Raw genomic sequence first — 13,173 nt, forward strand, 5'->3', positions numbered from 1 at the left:
CAAGCTATATCCTTCTAAATGCCCACTTGTTTTCCCGTTGTTCTTTAACAGCTTAATCTGCCCAGTGTCACCATGATACTACTTGTTTTTCTGGATATCTACCATCGGTAACTTGCGAACAGTCCCCATCAATAAACACAAAGATCGTTCCTTAATGTGTCAATTGCCTTTCTCGCCTAAAGTAATCACCCCAGATAATACCAGAGCAAAACTGAGCAATCCATAATCCTACTCACACAACGGATCGAAAAAATTCTTGTAGAGAGTTTACTGTGCCGTTGCCCAGGGCATACACTGACTTCGAGCTGCCCTATCGAGAGAGAGAAGTGAATCCCTAGATGTGGCTGTCCGTTGCCATTTAACAGGGCGCCATTTTCCTTACAGCCGAGAAAATCCAAGACTTGTAAGTTGTAGGATCGTCGTTAGCATAGGCTTAGACATCTTCCTGTATGAGAGCCTCTTTTACAACTGGGCTGACTGGACTGGTGAAAGACCGAGGGACGCGACGACTTAAACAACTTGGACGGTCTGCAGATGACAGTTCGTGTTACCGTAGAGAGGAATACGCAACGGCAGTAATTGGATCTCCCAGGGCACACACGGCACGAAATGTGGTAAATTAACTCAAGTCTACGGGATGTTTAAATAACGAAACTCCAGCAGTTGCATCCACTGGTTATCTTTGCACCTAACGTTAACGTAGTCATATCTGTAACACGTATAGGATGTGTGGATAGGGTAACAGTGTAACTGCCCATGTGCAGTGAAGCACACACACAACAAAAGTAATATGCGGCAGCTGCTTGTTCCTACTTCACCTGCAAGTGCCCGTCACTCTTACTTAATTTGTTTTTTACTTTAGTATCACCCATTCTGGAAAAAATATACCTTTTACTAAAGTTAAAACTTGCCTGCGGCTGTGAATAGGCATATATGCTGTTCCCTACTACCAAGACGGCAAGTAAATAATTATTCCTTCGAAGGAAGCTGGCCGCTGTGTCCGAGCGGTTCTAGAGGCTTCAGTCCGGAACCGCATTGCTGCCGCGGTCGCAGGTTCGAATCCTGCCTCGGGCATGGATGTGTGTGATGTCCTAATGTTAGTAAGGGTTAGGTGGTTCTAAGTCTATAGGATTGATGATCTCAGATGTTAAGTCCCATAGTGCTTAGAGTCATTTGAACCATTTGAACCGATCCTCCGAAGGAAATGATGTTAACCATCGGAACGTAAAGTGGTACAGTGAACCCATGATTCCATATACACTCCTGGAAATGGAAAAAAGAACACATTGACACCGGTGTGTCAGACCCACCATACTTGCTCCGGACACTGAGAGAGGGCTGTACAAGCAATGATCACACGCACGGCACAGCGGACACACCAGGAACCGCGGTGTTGGCCGTCGAATGGCGCTAGCTGCGCAGCATTTGTGCACCGCCGCCGTCAGTGTCAGCCAGTTTGCCGTGGCGTACGGAGCTCCATCGCAGTCTTTAACACTGGTAGCATGCCGCGACAGCGTGGACGTGAACCGTATGTGCAGTTGACGGACTTTGAGCGAGGGCGTATAGTGGGCATGCGGGAGGCCGGTGGACGTACCGCCGAATTGCTCAACACGTGGGGCGTGAGGTCTCCACAGTACATCGATGTTGTCGCCAGTGGTCGGTGGAAGGTGCACGTGCCCGTCGACCTTGGACCGGACCGCAGCGATGCACGGATGCACGCCAAGACCGTAGGATCCTACGCAGTGCCGTAGGGGACCGCACCGCCACTTCCCAGCAAATTAGGGACACTGTTGCTCCTGGGGTATCGGCGAGGACCACTCGCAACCGTCTCCATGAAGCTGGGCTACGGTCCCGCACACCGTTAGGCCGTCTTCCGCTCACGCCCCAACATCGTGCAGCCCGCCTCCAGTGGTGTCGCGACAGGCGTGAATGGAGGGACGAATGGAGACGTGTCGTCTTCAGCGATGAGAGTCGCTTCTGCCTTGGTGCCAATGATGGTCGTATGCGTGTTTGGCGCCGTGCAGGTGAGCGCCACAATCAGGACTGCATACGACCGAGGCACACAGGGCCAACACCCGGCATCATGGTGTGGGGAGCGATCTCCTACACTGCCGTACACCACTGGTGATCGTCGTGGGGACACTGAATAGTGCACGGTACATCCAAACCGTCATCGAACCCATCGTTCTACCATTCCTAGACCGGCAAGGGAACTTGCTGTTCCAACAGGACAATGCACGTCCGCATGTATCCCGTGCCACCCAACGTGCTCTAGAAGGTGTAAGTCAACTACCCTGGCCAGCAAGATCTCCGGATCTGTCCCCCATTGAGCATGTTTGGGACTGGATGAAGCGTCGTCTCACGCGGTCTGCACGTCCAGCACGAACGCTGGTCCAACTGAGGCGCCAGGTGGAAATGGCATGGCAAGCCGTTCCACAGGACTACATCCAGCATCTCTACGATCGTCTCCATGGGAGAATAGCAGCCTGCATTGCTGCGAAAGGTGGATATACACTGTACTAGTGCCGACATTGTGCATGCTCTGTTGCCTGTGTCTATGTGCCTGTGGTTCTGTCAGTGTGATCATGTGATGTATCTGACCGCAGGAATGTGTCAATAAAGTTTCCCCTTCCTGGGACAATGAATTCACGGTGTCCTTATTTCAATTTCCAGGAGTGTATTTCGTACGAAAAACGTTACTTAAGTGATTAAAATGTTCCTAATATGATGAATAGTAATAAAATAGGACAAATAAAATTTATACTTATTTGAAACAAATCTGAATGTGTCTAATTCCCAATACTCACAGGAACTCTTATCAATAATACTAGCGATACTATTACTACTACTATGAAAAAATATAATTTTTACAGTGGAAGACATGTATTGTTTGAATTCATGTATATAAGAGAAATTTTATGACATAGCGAGTTCTAAGATGCAGAAATTCTACTGATTCAGCTGGGGGCTTCGGAAAATGAGAAAGGTCTGATTGGAATCAAGGGTACTTGGGTGTAACGGGGTAAGAGGTGCATTCAGAAGAAAAGCAGCCATTGCTGTCATTTTGGTACAAATCTCACTAGCTGTCATTTGAAGACGGAGTTTCATCACTTTGATATAGTGAGGGAGATAATTCCAGATTCGGAATCCTGCTGTTGATAAGGAGAAGGCAGCTGAGTGACGGAGTGCGACAGAAATCAGTTTACTGTGGGGCTGCAACGTTACGCTGTGTTGTTCAGACAAGAGCGTTGAGGTCTAGGAGATGTACATTGATGAGACTGAAAAGAGAACAGTCTATGAAAATCTCTGGCTAAATGTAGTAAGGATAGTTGTGGTTACGGTAGTGAAATATGAACACAAAGCAGAAAGCTGCAGATATGTTGCACACTGTCGTTTTTCATCATCTCCAGCCCCCGTAAATATTCCTGACAACATCATGGAGGATAACACGGCAGAAATCAATAATCAGAAGTACAAGTATTCGCACATTATTATGTTTCAGATGAAGACCTTCTTTCAGATCAACAGGTTTTTACATACCAGATTTATAAGGCACACAGAGATTCTGATAGTTTGTACAAGCTCAGCCCAGGTTAGGTTTTCATTTACTGTGGGACGTAAGTGCAAGCAGTGACGGTTATTAAAGCCATTAGATGGCCTGTGCAAGCTATCCTGGATAAAACTTCATGCAAGCAAAGTCCATAGGTAATACACAACGCAAATACCTTCAGGTAGAATGACACAAACACGCAGGGCACGTACTGCCCGGCACGGGTATTGCCTTACAAACCCACCTGCCGTTTCTCAAAGTGTCTCAAAGATTTGAATGACTAACATCTAGAAAAATGACACAGAGATTATAATTAACAGAGTACCGTGCTATTCTTTTTAAATCATGTTTTCAGTGAAATGATGTCAGTTAGTTTGGTTCAAAAGCACCAGGTTACGGTACAACTAATTTTTGAACGGTAACTACCATCAGCTGAACTATAACATGATATGCATTTTATACTGTAAATAAAAGAAAGAGGCCTGATGCGAGCAGGACTCACTTACTGAGGGTTCCGTACAAACTTAGTCATGTACGAGGGTTGACTGAAAGGTAATGCCTCCACCTTCGTAACTCTTCAACAGTTGGCAGCATTAGTATGCAGCAGGCACTGGCTTGTTCCGTAATCTCTTCCCTACAACTCCGCTTTGCGCGAAGCCTTAGTATTGAACGGTTGTGTTGTTACAGTGTACAGTATGGAACCCTGCGCAGACGGTCGGTCAATGCGATTTAAGCAACGTGCAGTCACTGAATTCTTGATAGCACAAGGTGTAACCCCAAAGTAGATTCATCATAGAATGAAAGCAGTTTATGGTGATTGAGTTGATGTGAGTACCGTGCGTCGTTGGGCGAGTAAGTTTGAAGATGTTGAGGCGGGAACATCTGACCTGCGTGACAAACAAAGAGATGGACGTCCTGTGACAGCAGCTACCGAATGTCACAAGCAAAATGTTGACAGCTTGATTCAGGACGATCGTCGTATCACTCAGAGAGAAATTGCAAGCACAATCGGCATCTCACAAGAACGTGTGGGTCACATTATTGCTTTACTTGGCTATCGGAAGATCTGTGCTCGATGGGTACCCCGGATGCTGACTCCTGAAATGAAAGCACACAAACTTGAAATTTTCCGGGAACTCCTCTCACGTTATGAGAAAGAAGGTGACGCTTCTCTCCATTCAACTGCGGCATCATTGTGCTTCTGATGAAGACGTTGAGAGAACTGTGAAACTGTGTTTGCGGAAAGAGAGTGTCGACTTCTTCCGTGACGGCTTCAGAAAACTTGTTTATCGTTGGCAGAAATGTATCCAACTGGATGGTGTTCATGTTGAAAGTGAATATTGATAATTAAATATAACATTCTAAGAATCATTTCTGCGTTTGATTTATTAAAATATTCCAATCCAAACCTAATTATCAAAAGTGGAGGCATTACTTTTCATCCAACCCTCGTATATAGGCACTTTATACATCCGGGAACAAATATTGGCGATTTTTACCTGATATCGACATTGATACAGGCAAGATATCAGTCACAGTGATTCCAAGACTTTTGAGAATGTTTCAGTTTCAAGTTTGAAGTCAGCTAACAAATGACAAAAGAAATATTTTTCGTGTGATATAATTACAAATTAATAATTTCGGATCTTTCCTTTACTTGTGCTGTGCAATCTCTCTTCTTATCAAATATCATGATTCTAGGTCAATGGGAAGTATCCTAAAGGTTTTGATGAGTGAGTTTTCGACTAATAAAGCATGTGACATAAATGGTTGAATCTTTTGATTGTATTGACTTACATGCATAAAATACTGTCAAAACAGACCATAGGCCCTAATATGTGGGATAAGTATGAATCTGACATGTCTACTCGTCTCTGAGAAAATGGATCCTTAACAGTTCGACAGGCAGACAGACAGACAGAAAACAAAACGATACTACTAGGGTTCCGTTTTTTAAGACTGAGGCGCGGAACTCTAAAAACCATTATAATGTAGTTTAATAATATTCATGCAGCTGACGAACATAGTCCTTTAATTTCCTTGGTTGTTAACGACGCGCTGCCGGTTGTTACTTTAATTAACATTGCTGATGTCAGTTTGACATTATTTATAGTTACTGCAAATTAGCATCTAATTTTGGGTAGCACAATATATTAATTACCATATACAAGGTATTCCCGAGAGCCACACAACAAGGAAAAATACATGTTGTTGTTGTTGTTGTCTTCAGTCCTGAGACTGGTTTGAAGCAGCTCTCCATGCTACTCTATCCTGTGCAAGCTTCTTCATCTCCCAGTACTTATCGCAACCTACATCCTTCTGAATCTGCTTAGTGTATTCATCTCTTGGTCTCCCTCTACGATTTTTACCCTCCACGCTGCCCTCCAATGCTAAATTTGTGATCCCTTGATGCCTCAGAACATGTCCTACCAACCGGTCCCTTCTTCTTGTAAAGTTGGGCCACAAACTCCTCTTCTCCCCAATTCTATTCAGTACCCCCTCATTAGTTATGTGATCTACCCATCTAATCTTCAGCATTCTTCTGTAGCACCACATTTTGAAACCTTCTATTCTCTTCTTCGCCAAACTATTTATCGTCCATGTTTCACTTCTACACATGGCTACACTCCATACAAATACTTTCAGAAACGACTTCCTGACACTTAAATCTATACTCGATGTTACCAAATTTCTCTTCATCAGAAACGCTTTCCTTGCCATTGCCAGTCTACATTTTATATCCTCTCTACTTCGACCATCATCAGTTATTTTGCTCCCCAAATAGCAAAACTCCTTTACTACTTTAAGTGTCTCATTTCCTAATCTAATTCCCTCAGCATCACCTGACTTAATTCGACTACATTCCATTATCCTCGTTTTGCTTTTGTTGATGTTCAAGTTATATCCTCCTTTCAAGACACTATCCATTCCGTTGAACTGCTCTTCCAAGTGCTTTGCTGCCTCTGACAGAATTACAATGTTATCGGCGAACCTCAACGTTTTTATTTTTTCTCCATGGCCTTTAATACCAACCTCGAATTTTTATTTTGTTTCCTTTACTGCTTGCTCAATATACAGATTGAATAACATCGGGGACAGGCTACAACCCTGTCTCACTCCCTTCCCAACCACTGCTTCCCTTTCATGCCCCTCGACTCTTATAACTGCCATCTGGTTTCTGTACGAATTGTAAATAGCCTTTCGCTCCCTGTATTTTACCCCTGCCACCTTTAGAATTTGAAAGAGACTTTTCCAGTCAACATTGTCAAAAGCTTTCTCTAAGTCTACAAATGCTAGAAATGTAGGTTTGCCTTTCCTTAGTCTATTTTCTAAGATAAGTAGTAGGGTCAGTATTGCCTCACGTGTTCCAACATTTCTGCGGAATCCTAACTGATCTTCGCCGTAGTCCGCTTCTACCAGTTTTTCCATTCGTATGTAAAGAATTCGCGTTAGTATTTTGCAGCTGTGACTTATTAAACTGATAGTTCGGTAATTTTCACATCTGTCAACACCTGCTTTCTTTGGGATTGGAATTATTATATTCTTCTTGAAGTCTGATGCATTTCGCCTGTCTCATACATCTTACTCACCAGATGGTAGAGTTTTGTCAGGACTGGCTCTCCCAAGGCCGTCATTAGTTGCAATGGAATGTTGTCTACTCCCGGGGCCTTGTTTCTACTCAGGTCTTTCAGTGCTCTGTCAAACTATTCACGCAGTATCGTATCTCCCATTACATCTTCATCTACATTCTCTTCCATTTCCATAATATTGTCCTCAAGTACATCGCCCTTGTATAGACCCTCTATATACTCCTTCCACCTTTCTGCTTTCCCTTCTTTGCTTAGAACTGGGTTTCCATCTGAGCTCTTGATGTTCATACAAGTGGCTCTCTTTTCTCCAAATGTCTCTTTAATTTTCCTGTAGGCAGTATCTATCTTACCCCTAGTGAGATAAGCCTCTACATCCTTACATTTGTCCTCTAGCCATCCCTGCTTAGCCATTTTACACTTCCTGTCGATCTCATTTTTGAGACGATTGTATTCCTTTTTGCCAGCTTCATTTACTGCGTTTTTATATTTTCTCCTTTCATGAATTAAATTCAATATTTATTCTGTTACCGAAGGATTTCTACTAACCCTCGTCTTTTTACCTACTTGATCCTCTGCTGCCTTCACTACTTCATCCCTCAGAGCTACCCATTCTTCTTCTACTGTATTTCTTTCCCCCATTCCTGTCAATTGTTCCTTTATGCTCTCTCTGAAACTCTGTACAACCTCTGGTTTAGTCAGTTTATCCAGGTCCCATCTCCTTAAATTCCCACCTTTTTGCAGTTTCTTCCGTTTTAATCTGCAGTTCATAACCTATAGATTGTGTTCAGAGTCGACATCTGCCCCTGGAAATGTCTTACAATTTAAAACCTGGTTCCTAAATCTCTGTCTTACCATTATACAATCTATCTGATACCTTCTAGTATCTCCAGGATTCTTCCATGCATACAACCTACAAAATACATAAAAAACCTTTTCTCTGTACAGCTAAGTAATTGTTCACAACATGACGTTTGTGAATTTCATTGATCGTCAGTTCACGTTACTTGCAAAATTAAATTGCCAATCCAAAGGTACTGCATTAGTTATGTAGCACCATAGCCTTTGAGGGTAAACATACCTCCTATGAGAATTGTCTGTACTACGATATCAAAGAGATTGCAGCCAGCCAATTAGCAGTCCACCATGTGCGACTATATTAACGGAACAGTGTGCTCGACACAGTGATCGTCGACCAGGGCATTCTTATATTAGAAGAGGCAAAGTCTGCTTAGACGAGGTCATGTAATGTCTGAATGCGGAAGAAGAGACAAGCTTCAAGTCACAGCGAAGATTTCATTAGTCGGCTCTTTTCCGAATCGCGCCCACCGAACCACACGACAGACAACTATGGGGTAGGCAAATTAGAGCTGGGCAAGAAATAGTTGCCAACAGCCTTTCCGCAGTGGTAACAACGGTTCCCTTCAGGTAATCGAAGTTAGGTGCTGTCGGTCTTGTGTAGTACTTGGGTGGTCACAGTTTGGGCCTGGCAGGCGAGGTCCACACTGTTCTGGCGTAACGCCAAACGCCGGCACGTCAGGTGGGAACATCAGTGCAGAGACCCTTCTCTAGGACGACACCGAGACAGGGGCGGCATCTACACGAAGAGAATGTAAACGCCGCTCCGCCTCGCCGCGGCCCGAATTGAAGTATAGCCGATTTACGAACGCTACAGCAGTGGCTTAGGACTGTATTACCGGATTTGTATTGGAATTGTATACACTGAAGAGACTGCTTACTTTTCATGTCGCCTTTTGCATGCGACATCTCATTGCACATTTCTCAAAGTTGAGTATTGTCAATTACCTTACTGTAATAAAAATTAATTAATACGATTTGCTTGAATGGTTGTCTAGCGATTCGAGAAAGCAGGTTTCCTAGGCACCCCATATTAGACGAGTGTGCAGAACACAACACACTCAACCATTGTGAGGAAAACTGAGGAGCTGCTTGATTGAAAAATAGTGATACCAGGCACGAAAACTGACTGTTGTGTACATAGTGCCGCGTAGTCAGCGCGTACACAACTTTCCCACTAGAGCACTCCCCGTTAAGCACAACAGCACAGGCGCAGCGCTCGTCCGTCTCCACACTACGAGATGGCGCTGCCATAGAGACGGACCAAATTCTGCTTCCACCAATCCGCGTATTAATATGTAACGCAGCCAATGAGATTGCCGCTAACGTAGAACCTTTTCTCCTCATGGATCACAGTCGCGCAGTGATACTTGAACGCGCGAGGTATTATAACGAGCATACAGACTTCCAATTAGTCAGTCTGCATTTGGCTGCACCAGTCTGTACCAGTCTGTACGAGTTCTATATTTGTCTGTACCAGTCTATAGTCAAGTTTCAGGCTGCGCCTAATAAGATTACCATATTCTTGTACATAGCCACAAAGATAAATGTATAGACACTTTTGTCAATTATCAGAGATATATGTGAGAATAAGATTAACATACCAATACCAAAGGAACTTCAGATTGTCAATTGTAAATAGCATCCAGAACCAAGTTAAGTAATTTTTATGCTTGTTATTATTTTAATAAATGTGTGTGAAAATTAATCAAGTTCTGTTTAAAGTTGGTCACCGTCAATCTGCTACTCGAAGCGTGCAAGTGGCATTTCTATCGAAATATATGTATATATCGTCTGACCTAACGGCAGAAGATAAACACGCCACGATAAGACCACGAGACATATTGCTGACACTCGCCTACCTCGTTAGAGCGACATGTCAATTAATCTGATGGTGTGTGTACCGAAGGTCTTACAGTATGCACACCACACTGACAATGGCCAGGGGAGCAGTGTGCTGACCACATGCCCCTCCATATCCACACCCATTGACGCCTAAGGGCCAGTCGGTATCATTGGGTCTTCAATGCCTGCTCGGAGGGTGTTTGTTTTAAAAAATAATTCGTGCACCTGAAGATAGACCACCAAACACTATCTGTATCCAGGACGTATGACGTAAGTCGGATGTCCTGCATTGAGGTTATTTTGACTACCCTGTACAAACTGGAAATACGAGTAAAAATGATCCTTTTGCAGCTGCCTATAGGACACCTGCAAATCCAGCCCTTTCGTTTTGGCTCATTTACTCTGCTACCGGAATTTGTTCGGACAACTGTTCAAGGGTGCTCGAAAAGTATTCAGCTGTTACACGCAGAAAACAATAGCTGATCCATGGGGGCAAAAAATCCTTTAAATCAAAGCTTAGGGTGCGAAATAGTGATGCAGTTATTGCGGCACGGACTGCCTACGACGCGGATGTCGAGGAACGGAAGAGAAAATCCGGCAATTAATTTCGACACGCGCGGTGACAGAGAGATTTTCGAAAAAGAAGAAAAAAATATATGTGCTGCCCGAGTTTCGGGCGACGGACGTGGGCGACTCCGGCGGCAGGGCGGGGCAGGGCAGGACCGAACAGGCAGTTAATCCAGGGGCGCGGCAGCGCGAAATTTACAGCTTTCCGTCAAAAAGACAATGCCGCCATTTAATATTTGAAGTTATAATATGAACGGGCGAGCGGCGCGCCGGGTGCGCGTATGAAGCGTGTACAGTGTCCATAAATACTCTCCGGCGGCCTCTCGTCGGTGCCCCAGGGGTGTGGTGGTGGTGGTGGTGGTGGTGGGTGGGTTGGGGCAGTACGGGAGCTCGGGCAGGCCATTAATCCTGCAGGCGCGCAGAGACCCCTGTGCCCCGCTGTTCGCCCCTCCCCCGCACGAGTGGCGCGGGCCGTAAGGCCGCTTCTGCATCACCAACGCAGCCGCCAGCGGCGCTCCAAATCAGCCCGCGCCATCGTATATCTTTTCAAGGATACGAGAGCACGCCACCACACGCAGACATGACAACAGCTACAGCGTTCGTCACGAAAGAACGCAGGTCAGGGTCACAACACCAAGTGACGCCTTAATATTTTAATACATATTAAAGCATCACAAACGTGATATCTTCTTCTTCTCGAATTATTTTCACCCTTTATTTCGATTATTTCGACTGTCGTAGTGGTATCTTGGTTATGACTATACAGGGTATCACAGGAGAATGGTTAATAGCCAGATATCACACGATCATTCTAATCAAAAAATTCTACTTCACATGGACTCTAAAGCCCACCTTTGAGAGCAATGAGCACTTCTTCGTCTTCGACAGTGTGGAGAAATCTGCTTCCCAAATTTCGCAAAGCCGTAATATGGTTTAGAAACAAGAAAAAAATTGCTCAACTGTGCCTTAAGAGCTACGACCACTTGTTGAGTAGCATAGATAGTTTTCACAGTAGCGAAGCTGAAGAAGTGTTCACAGCTCCTAAGTTACGCGCTAAACAGCCCGTGTATACTCAGACTTTTTTGCTTCTCGTACCGTGCACTTTCAGTTACATGTGTTTACCCTGTTAATGCTAAGGTGACAAAAGATATGGGATACCTCCTACTATCGTGTCGGACCTCCTTTCGCCCGGATAGTGCAGCAGCTCGACTAGAATGGACTCAAGAAGACACTGAAAGTTCCCTGCAGAAAACTGAGCCACGCTGCGTTTACAGCAGTCCATAATTGTGATGGTGTTGTCAGTGCAGGATCTAGTACACGAACTGACCTCTCGATTGTTCAATTGGGACTTAAATGCTAAGGTCATCAATCCCTAAGCGTACACACTACGTAACTTAGACTATCCTAAGGACAAACACACACACCCAAGCCCGAGGGAGGACTCGAACCTCCGCCGGGACCAGCCGCACAGTCCATGACTGTAGCGCCTCAGACCGCTCGGCAAATCCCGCGCGGCGACCTCTCGATTACGTCCCATAAATGTGCGGCGTGATTCGTGTCCGGCAATCAGGGTGCCCTGACCATTCGCTAGAGTTGTCCAGAACGTTCATGAAACCAGTTGTGAGTATTTGTTTCCCGGTGACATGACATTGTTGTTGGGGAACATGAAGTCCATGAATGGCTCCAAATAGTCTCTAAGTGGCCAAACATAACCAATTCCAGTCAATAATCGCTTCAGTTAAACCAGAGGATCCAGTCAGTTCCACGTAAACACAGCCCTCAACATTATGGAGCCATCACCAACTTGCGCAGTGCCTTTTCGACAACTTGGATCATGGCTTCGTGGGGTCTGTGCTACGCTCGAAATTTATCATCAGTTCTTACTAACAGAAGTCGGGACTCATCTGACCAGGCGACGGTTTTCCAGTTGTCTTGAGCCCAACCGATAAGGTCACGAGCCCAGAAGAGGCGTACATCTCACATAGATTTCTATGGTTATTTCACACAGTGTTGCCTGTACGCTAACACTGACAACTCTCATTGAACAACGCTGCTCTCCATCGCTAAGTGAAGGCCGTCGGCCACTGCATGTCCGTGGTGAGAGGTAATGCCTGATATGTGATATTCTCGGCACGGTTATTGAATTCCATAATGTTTTCGGAAGTGGAATGTTCCGTTCGTTTGCCTCCAATTACCATTCGGATTTTCAATACTGTTAATTCCTTTCGTGCTGCCATAGCCATGTCGGAAATCTTTTCACATGAATCACCTAACACAAATGACAGCTCCGTCAATGTACTGCCCTTTTATACCTTCTGCGCGCAACACTACCGCCATCTGTATATGTGCATATCGCTATCCCATGACTCTTGTCTCCTCGGTGTATACAAGGTGTTACGAGTATGGGAACAGATACACTACTGGCCATTAAAATTGCTACACCAAGAAGAAATGCAGATGATAAACGGGTATTCGTTGGACAAATATAATATATTAGAACTGACATGTGATTACATTTTCACGCAGTTTGGTGCATAGATCCTGAGAAATAAGTACCCAGAACAACCACCTCTGGCCTTAATAACGGCCGTGATACACCTGGGCATTGAGTCAAACAGAGCTTGGATGACGTGTACAGGTACAGCTGCCCATGCAACTTCAATACGATACCACAGTTCATCAAGAGTAGTGACTGGCGTATTGTGACGATCCAGTTGCTCGGCCACCATTGAACAGACGTTTTCAGTTGGTGAGAGATCTGGAGAA

This window comes from Schistocerca serialis, chromosome 2, assembly GCF_023864345.2.
Source record: "Schistocerca serialis cubense isolate TAMUIC-IGC-003099 chromosome 2, iqSchSeri2.2, whole genome shotgun sequence".
In the NCBI taxonomy this organism is placed as follows: Eukaryota; Metazoa; Arthropoda; class Insecta; order Orthoptera; family Acrididae; genus Schistocerca; species Schistocerca serialis.